The 8,585-nt window shown below is 40.2% G+C and overlaps 1 long non-coding RNA gene across 1 annotated transcript; it reads left to right on the top strand.

Annotated features, from left to right (window-relative positions):
- Positions 1-2,637: 2,637 nt before the first annotated feature.
- On the top strand, positions 2,638-3,466 carry LOC106905760 (uncharacterized). Its single transcript, XR_001415196.2, has 2 exons — positions 2,638-3,297; positions 3,377-3,466. It is a non-coding gene; the product is annotated as an uncharacterized LOC106905760 (long non-coding RNA).
- Positions 3,467-8,585: the final 5,119 nt, after the last annotated feature.

The raw sequence follows: 8,585 nt of genomic DNA, 5'->3' as shown, positions 1-8,585 counted from the left end.
TGGAAGTTTGTTCCAGATTTGTGGTGCATAGAAGCTGAATGCTGCTTCTCCTCGTTTGGTTCTGGTTCTGGGGATGCAGAGCAGAACCAGAACCTGAGGGGTCTGGAAGGTTGATACAACAACAGCAGATCTTTAATATATTGTGGTGCTAAACTGTTCAGTGATTTATAAACTAACTAACAGTATTTTAAGTCTGTTCTCTGAGCTACAGGAAGTCAGTGTAGGGACTTTAAAACTGGTGCTATGTGCTCTACCTGGTTTTAGTGAGAACATCAGCAGCAGCTTCTGGATCAGCTGCAGCTGGAGGATTGATTTGTTAGTCAGACCTGTATGAAGAGCCATTTCAGCCAAAATTAAATTAATAAATGATTGGCATTTTTATTCCCATTGATATTTATTCATTTATACATTTATTTATTCCCTGTTTCATTAACCAGTTTTCATTTTCCCATTTTCATTTGTCCAATTTTAATTTTTTCCTTTTTCATTTACCCATTTTTTATTTATCCATTTTTCATTTATCCATTTTTTCATTTAACCACTTTTCAATTTCCCCTTTTCATTAACCCAATTATTTTGATCTATTTTTCATGTCCATTTTTCAATTTTCCCTTTTCATTTATCAATTTGTCATGTATCTATTTTTCATGTATCCATTTTTCATTTAGCCACTTTCCAATTTCCCTTTTTCATTTATCCATTTCTCATGTATCCCTTTTCTATTTACCCATTTTTCATTTATCTATTTTTCATTTAACTGTTTGAAATTTTTTTAATTTTTCCATTTTGCAATTTCCCTTATTCATTTAGTATTTCCATATTTTGTTATTTACCTACCATTTTCCCCTCTTCGTTTCTGCTTTAATATAATGAGGGGCGGTGACTTCAGGCTACAATGGCAGCCTATTGGCTGGTTAGATGCAACTGTAGGGCTGAACTCTTCTGGACTTTCCCTCCGAAAAGCAGTCGAGCAATGGCGAACATAGAAGGAGCAGATCGTTCCTTATCGGTTCTTCTTAGGGAAGCTGTCAATCGAATAGACGAACTAGAACGCTGTAAGTTTGATATCCGAAATGTTTTATGGTCCTTTCAGTTTTGTTTAACTTTTACTTTTGATGCATACAGCTTCAACTTCGACTCCTAATCAACAGTCACTCACAGTCACAGAAAACCGGAGGAGTACCGATACTCGTAAGTTATCAAGCTTTATACATATTGTTTGTTTAATTTAGGTTAACGAAGGTAATCTCAAATGCAGGGGTGAAAGTAGTTTTAAGTTCTTGGGGGTACTATGACAAAAATAAATAAATAAAAAAATTGCTACAAAATAAAGCTGTATTTCTCTCAGCCCACTGGCTGCAATGTTGAACCTTGAGATGCCATGAGACCTAAATTCTGAACATCATGGCATGGAGTGCATCCCAGTTTTCCATGTCTGGCATATAACCATTCATTTTATCTTTTAAACTGGTTCTATTGATCCTGTGTCCAGACAGAGGGATAATCAGCAGCCCAGCATCATGACCTGTTTGTTCTGAAGATTCTGCAGCTTCCACTTCTCTTCCTAATGTTGCACACTTAAAAATTAATCAGTATGGTTTTGCGCAGGTTCTTTTATTTCGATGAACGCTGTAGAAACACAAGAGCGACAGTGAGCGCCTTCGCTGACCAGCCGTTACTGCGCTTAATTGCCGTTGGCTCGCTGAGTCAGGAGCGTCACCGTGCTCTATGTGCCCACTGGTGGCGAACCGTTGTCACTGCAGTACAGCGCATCTCAGCAAGAGAAGTGCAGCTTAAGAACACAGCCAGCACAAGAAAAATGAAAGCAAATAAACAAAAAAAGAAAATGAAGGGGATGTAATTACTTCTGATGTCCATTCTCTCACACTAACATGGGGCCTCCTCACCCTGACTCTCATACTGACAGGAGGAACCACAGAGCTCTGTTAGGTTAAAGCTCATCTTCTGAAGTTGGGATATTTTTCCTCCAACAGGTTCCAGAGGAATCACCTCAAACCAGATGTTGGACTGGATTTTATTTCACTGTCATTTGTGAATGTTAGAGCCTCATTTTCAACAGTGGAGCTATAAAGGTTGAAAAAGGTTATTATTTTGGAGAAAATCTCATCAACATCAATATTTCCACTAAATAAGAGGCAAATAAAAAAGTTTGATAAAGGAAAAGCCTCTCAGACTCTGAGCCCGACAGCACCAAACTATTTTTTTATATTAGACAATTAATTTAATTTCACATAATTATCACGGTAGAAGCCATTTGTTTGTTAAATACTTAATGAAACATATTTACATTGTTTGATGTTTGTTGTAAATGACAGACTAACGAGGTAATTAGTCCAAGTTTGTCGTTTATTGAACATTCAGAAACTCCAGTGGCTGTGATTCGCCACAGCAAAGGTAAACAAAGGTAAAACAACCTGAACAGGTGATCAACTCTAAACCACTCCACCTTTTTATTCTCCGTCTCTCTCTGTCATTTAAGCTCACCCGTTGCCATGGCAACCTCCTGCGCGCCACAAGCCGACCAAAGATTATGTTAAAAACATAACATTCAGTCCGTTATGATATCAGGTTTGCAGGCTTGATATTTATTTTGCGATTATTAATAAGCCTCTCACAGCGGTGGTTGATTAGTTAATTTGGTAAAGGAACCGAAACCCGCAGAATTGCGCAACACCTTGTTTGAAACAATAATTACAGAGATTATTATTGTTGTTGGGTCATTAATTTGAGCACGTTTTGTTGATTTTTTTGTTGTTCTTTAATAAAGTTATGAACGTTTTGATAAGGAGTCAGAGGAAGACCTGCTGGTCTCAGCCTCCTGGCGGCGTTCAGTTTGTCACCTAATGCCGAGATCGACGTGTTGCTGCCCTGCTCTAGCAAAGCACGAAGAGTTCAGAAACCATAAGATATGAGAAAAAAGTTATTAACTGATTAAGTCATGTTTTAGATTGTTCTTGAAAAACTAATCAGTCACGGCTGCACAGTGAACCCATTGATTTTTTACAGCCGCTCCTCTCTTGCAGGTACTGCGTACCCCCGCTAAATCTTTTAGGGGTATGCAGTACCCTACCGTACCCCCTTCTTTCACCCTTGCTCCTCGCTTCTCCTCACCTGAACTTACCTGTCTGGCCTCCACCGCAGTCATCACTTCACCAAACAAGATTCCACTCCAACAACATCACTCACTGCAACCCGGATCACTTCAAGGACACCCACAAAGAGACCAAACCCTGGAACCCACAGTATTTTCCTCCCTGGCGGAAGTCTCCATCAAGAGTAAGATCATTCTAATTGTTTGCAAGATTATATTTTCCAATGACCTCAAACTCACCATTTCTTTTCCACTACTCTTAAGCATCCAGATGACCCTGGTAGCCACCCCCAAGGACCAGACTCACATCATCTCTATTTTCATCATTGTTAAAATAAACTTTATTTTTCTGATTATCTGTTCTCCTGGTGGTGTTCTGCATGTGGGTAAAGAAACTGGAAGCCAACATGACACCTTCAAGTAAGTGGGATAAGGTTTTGTCTTACATGAGCCGTCATCTTACATAGGTCAGTGCACCGATCGCAGCTTTCTTGCAGATCATAGATTATCAATCTATAAAGAGTCTGATGTGCCAATTTCGATTTTAGTCAGTGTCTTTTTTTTTTTTTTTTTTTTTTTTTGATTGAAATGTCGCTGAATATAGGAAGAAAGTCTCTGAGTTGATAACAGTGGGGTCACTATTAATAACTACAAGCTTCCAGACATGACCTGGTGGGCCGGTCTATCAGTCAAACCTCTCTCTGCAGAGCAGAAGAGGAAAATGACTGATTTTTAGACCTTTGCTGAAGTAGAAAAGATTAGAGAATGTGAGTAGGTGTGACCTGCTTCTCATTCTGCAAGCTGGAGGGAGAAATGGTTGGACAGTTTGTGGTGTACATCATTAGATGGAGAAACATGCCTATGTATAAGAATCAGATTTATTTGAGATTGTGTACAAGGAACTTAAGCACTCACAGCAACAGACGTTACATATATCTGTTTAAAGGTCAAGAAACAATATCTCCATGCATGCTTTTTTTTTTCTTTTTTTTAAATATAAAAGCAAACTATAACCTGTTAGCATGAGGGGGGAAAGTGTCTCTGTGACGGCAGGTTTGCGCTTATCTGAATGTGAAAGTCTAAACAGTTTGTGTACAGGATGTGTGTCTGCAGAGATGTTGGCTTCAATTTTCCTGACCCTAAACCTGCAGCAGACCTGGATGGAAGGTCAGCCATGATGCAGACCTGAACATTTGTTGTAGTTTGGACCCGTCCTGTTCTAAATAATAGCCATGAAGACGATGAGCAGCTCCTTTGTTGGATTTTGTGATTTGCTGCATAAAGTCCAGTCTCTGTCTCTGAGGAGTGAGGACCAGGCAAGTCCTGAGACAAAGCCGTTCCTGGGAACCAGAAGTAATCCACAGCTGAGGTTGGTGAGGGGTGTGGAGGGTGTTCCCTGGAGGTCCACTCATCTCCACGGTGTTTAGCTCCAGGTGGTTCTGACCACACGAGTGGACCAACCAACAGAATCCTGTTCTTATACAAACCAGTTTCTGTCCTGAATCAGAACAACATTGGTGCTCTGTTAACTTCAGTCATTTCAGACTGCAGTTACACAAGAATCCTGAAAGACCAATGAAACAAGAAATTAAAACATAAAGACTTGTAAGAGGCTCAAGCCTCTGTGTCCAGATCTGTGGAGCTGCATAGGAACAGGAATGTTACAATAAACAAGGAATCATTGGTTCATTACAGTATTGTGTTTTTTCTCTCCAAAGAAAGCAGCTTAGCATTTCTGATGATATCTTCTGATAAAGGAAGAAACCCCTGTAAGCAATCATGTCTGCCAGTCCTGTTAACCCACACACAGGAATACACACAGTAGTACAATATTTAGGCAATCCTAATTAATTCCAATTAGAAATGCAAATAAAGAGCCATGTCTTTGATTAAACAGCAGACAGGCTCCTTGTTGGTTTTATATTGTCCTCCTCTGATGCAGCCTGATTATGAGAAGAAAGAAAAAAATATCAGAGAAGGGAAAATGTTGTAATTAATATAGAAATGCTCCACGTGATATATTTCTAATTAGTCCCCAGTCCCTCCCTCTGCTCTTCAGGACTGCTGCTGTCCCCTGTTTCACAACATGTAGAAGAATTACAGACTAATTACACAGAGTGGGTGCAGGGATTCATCTGGCCCAACAAATTAACTTATGAGCTAATTAGCATATGATGGATATAATGACTAATAATTTCACCAATTACAGGACTGGGCCATCTCATTATACTCATGGAACATGGATGATTGGAGTACACCATATTGTTTCAGTCCAGATAACGAAGGAGAAGAGAAAAAAGGTGATTATATCATAAGAAAAGTGAAGCTTTTGAACTTTTCTTCCAGAAAGTCCTGCTGAGCTCCAGGTGCGCTACTCAGAGAGGCCGGGCCACTGAGGTCATCATCCAGGTGTGTTGGAGCAGGATGCTGGCTTTCCAGGACTGGACTCGGTCACCCATGTTACCAGCCATTGTTAGTGCTCAACTTTTCTGTCTTTCAGTGGATGTTTTAGTCCACATTTGTCAAACTCAAGGCCCGCGGGCCACTTGTGGCCCGCCATGTCATTTTATGCGGCCCCCCTACCGTTTTATAGGTCCATGATTGACTTAAAATAGGTTTTGAGCACGAATTGACTACAAACTACATCTCCCACAATGCATTCCGATTGTTACCAGCCAACATTACGGCTTCTCGCCACTAGAGAGCAGCAGAGTCACCTTAAGCTGCTTATTGATTTTCCCAGCGAATAAAACTGAGACATCGACAAGCTAACATCAAAACGTCCAAGAAAAGAAAAATCGATTTACAAGTAAGACTGAATGAAGATGTGTGAGTTGGTGTCAGGGCGGCAGGTCGCGCTAGACTTTTTTTGTTATCCGTTATCTTGACCGACAACATAAAAAAATCTGTCCTGTACTATTTTTATCCTAGCATCGGCCATTTAGCTGCATTTTATGCGGTTTAGTTAATATTCACCGTGAGTCCAGATCCCATCACAAATTAAGCAGATAAATACATCTACATTTTTCTCGTAGTGAGAAAAACCACTGACTGAGGCCCCAATAACTTTTAATAAATTGAATTAAGCGACTTCACTTAAATTAGCATCACTTCACCCGCTGGGGTCTGAACGCACTTCCTCCTGGTTCCCATCTGCAGTAAAATCTGCGCTAATTCATCAGTCAGTTGGATCTGTCTGATCCAAACAGATCAACTGAACTCTGAGTATTTTTACCCGGCGCGGTCCGGTGTGCGCTTTTACCAGGAATTTTATTTTATTTTTTTAATTTTTTTGCGTGGTTTCGCTTCTCCCAAATGGTCAGATGTTACGTCTGCAGCTCCTCCAGAACGCCGCTCTCCTGGGGAACGTGCACCAAGGCTCCGTTTGTTAAAACCGCTGGATGAGTTTTAATTCTTCGCAGCGGCGGAGCCTCGTCCGCAGTGGTTGAGCAGCGGACTGCGCAAGTTACAGTTTAATTAACTTCTGCGTCGTCATTTATTTCCTCAGGATAAACTGCCGACTCCTCAAATGGATTAACACAACGTTGCATTCTCTTTAGTTTTCTCTGGTCTGTAATGGAGACTTTAATTTAACGCGCCATTTCAACCAAAGGTTTGTAATGCGCTTCCTAACCAGACGCTCCAAAGCGTCTGGTTAGGAAACAGGGCCCCAGGTTTAATTCTGCTCCAGGCCCCATGCAACCTTAGTCCAGCCCTGGTTATAATCAGGGTACTCAATATGATGCTGTGATTTTTCAAATGTCTTAAAAATTGTTTCCACTGTAATTTGTCTCTTTATGATGAATAGACATTATTTTCTATATCAAAGCAGCTTCAACTCAGAAGCTTTTATTTATTTATTAGAAACCCAGAAAACTTCAAGAATAATCAGTATATATATATATATATATATATATATATATATATATATATATATATATATATATATATGTGTGTGTGTATATCGGTGACGTGCGGTCAGGGGAGGCACCTGTCATCATGGAAAAATAATATATAATAATAAAACCATTTATATTGCTATTTTCACCCTGTGGTTTGTACTATAAAGTATCTATTTTTTACTTAGCTTAACCAATTCTGATTATTTTTGTCTTCAAAATCGCTGGATTTTCGCATTTTCCCATTCAAATGCTCAGAAGCGAAGCCTCACCTGGGATTGATCAACCTCTCGCTAACTGCACTGGCTGCCATTCTATGGGAGCAAGTTCGTCCTGTCTGTACGCCGGCAATAAAATGGCTAAAAGACATTTAATATATGGACTGATTTTCCATAATTTAGCTTATGTATATAATGTACAGTGTTTTTTTTTTGTCACCAACTGTGTGTGTATCGTGTTTTGTGTGCGGAGGAGCGATCAGAAACGGCAGAGAACAGACTCCAGGTAAGGCAGGCAGTTCTCTTGCCTCATCGCTAGGGGCGCTCATGATCCCAGATATTGTGACTCCACAACTGCAGAGTAAGACACAGTGAGCTAGCCATGGAGCTACCCATACAGTAAATAAGTAAAGTGCAGTGATATATTGGTTTTCTCCTCTCTTCCGACGTCAACATGAAAGACTTCATTTCTACACTTAAACAGTTTTCTAAAGTGGATTTTCAATTGAACCAGGAGATAATAACTAAAGGAAAGTTTGATGATTCTCAAACGGAGTAGAAAAGACACGCCGAGAATAGACTTGGCTTTGGATGAACGGATATTTTTGTGCAGAATTAGCGGTGCATGGATTTCATTGATACATAAAGGTAAGACAGCAATAACATGTTTTTTTTTTATGAAATGTGCGTTTTGTGGGCTACAGTTTGTATGTCTGAATAATTCAGTAAAGTAGAAGCGGTAGCTAATCTACCACAGCAATTATTTATTAATTAAACATTAAGCCTAAAACGTACTACAACAACAGACTAAATGTTCCGTTCTGTGTGCAAAATAAATTCTTTAATGTTTTTGGTGTTAAATCCTAAAACATGAAGTGGCATTGTTGTCAGTTGCTATGGCAACGAGTCTGCGTAGCTTGGCGAATACAGATCACTTTGCTGTGGATCATGGCACGAAATCAATAACTACATTTCTAAGTTTCACTGAGTTAACGCAGCTATGGATGACATGTAAAAGGTTAGTCTTTTTGCCTCCCAGCATTGTATGCCTGCGCAAAATTTCCGTACGTCCAATAACATGCATGGTGTCTAAGTCATAAGTCAGTGCCTCACCACTGAGGCACTGACTTCAGTGCCTCAGTGGTGGCACTGAAGTCAGTGCCACCACTGAGTGGTGGCACTGACTTCAGTGCCACCACTGAAGTCAGTGGTGGCCACGTACAACAAAGGGAGTTGTACGTGGTTCGTTTAGTGGAATAATTTGTTGGAGGAAAATAATGCCGGAGGAAATCCACTGCTACGGGAACAGGCTGAGAACAGAGGCAGCGATTCGGCACAAGGTAAGTCAATACGTGT

Source organism: Poecilia mexicana, unplaced genomic scaffold (genome assembly GCF_051168715.1).
Source record: "Poecilia mexicana isolate PSO_F unplaced genomic scaffold, ASM5116871v1 scaffold_17, whole genome shotgun sequence".
Taxonomy (NCBI): Eukaryota; Metazoa; Chordata; class Actinopteri; order Cyprinodontiformes; family Poeciliidae; genus Poecilia; species Poecilia mexicana.
The sequence above is the reverse complement of the archived record's forward strand: the minus strand, read 5'-3'. Positions and strand labels throughout refer to the sequence as shown.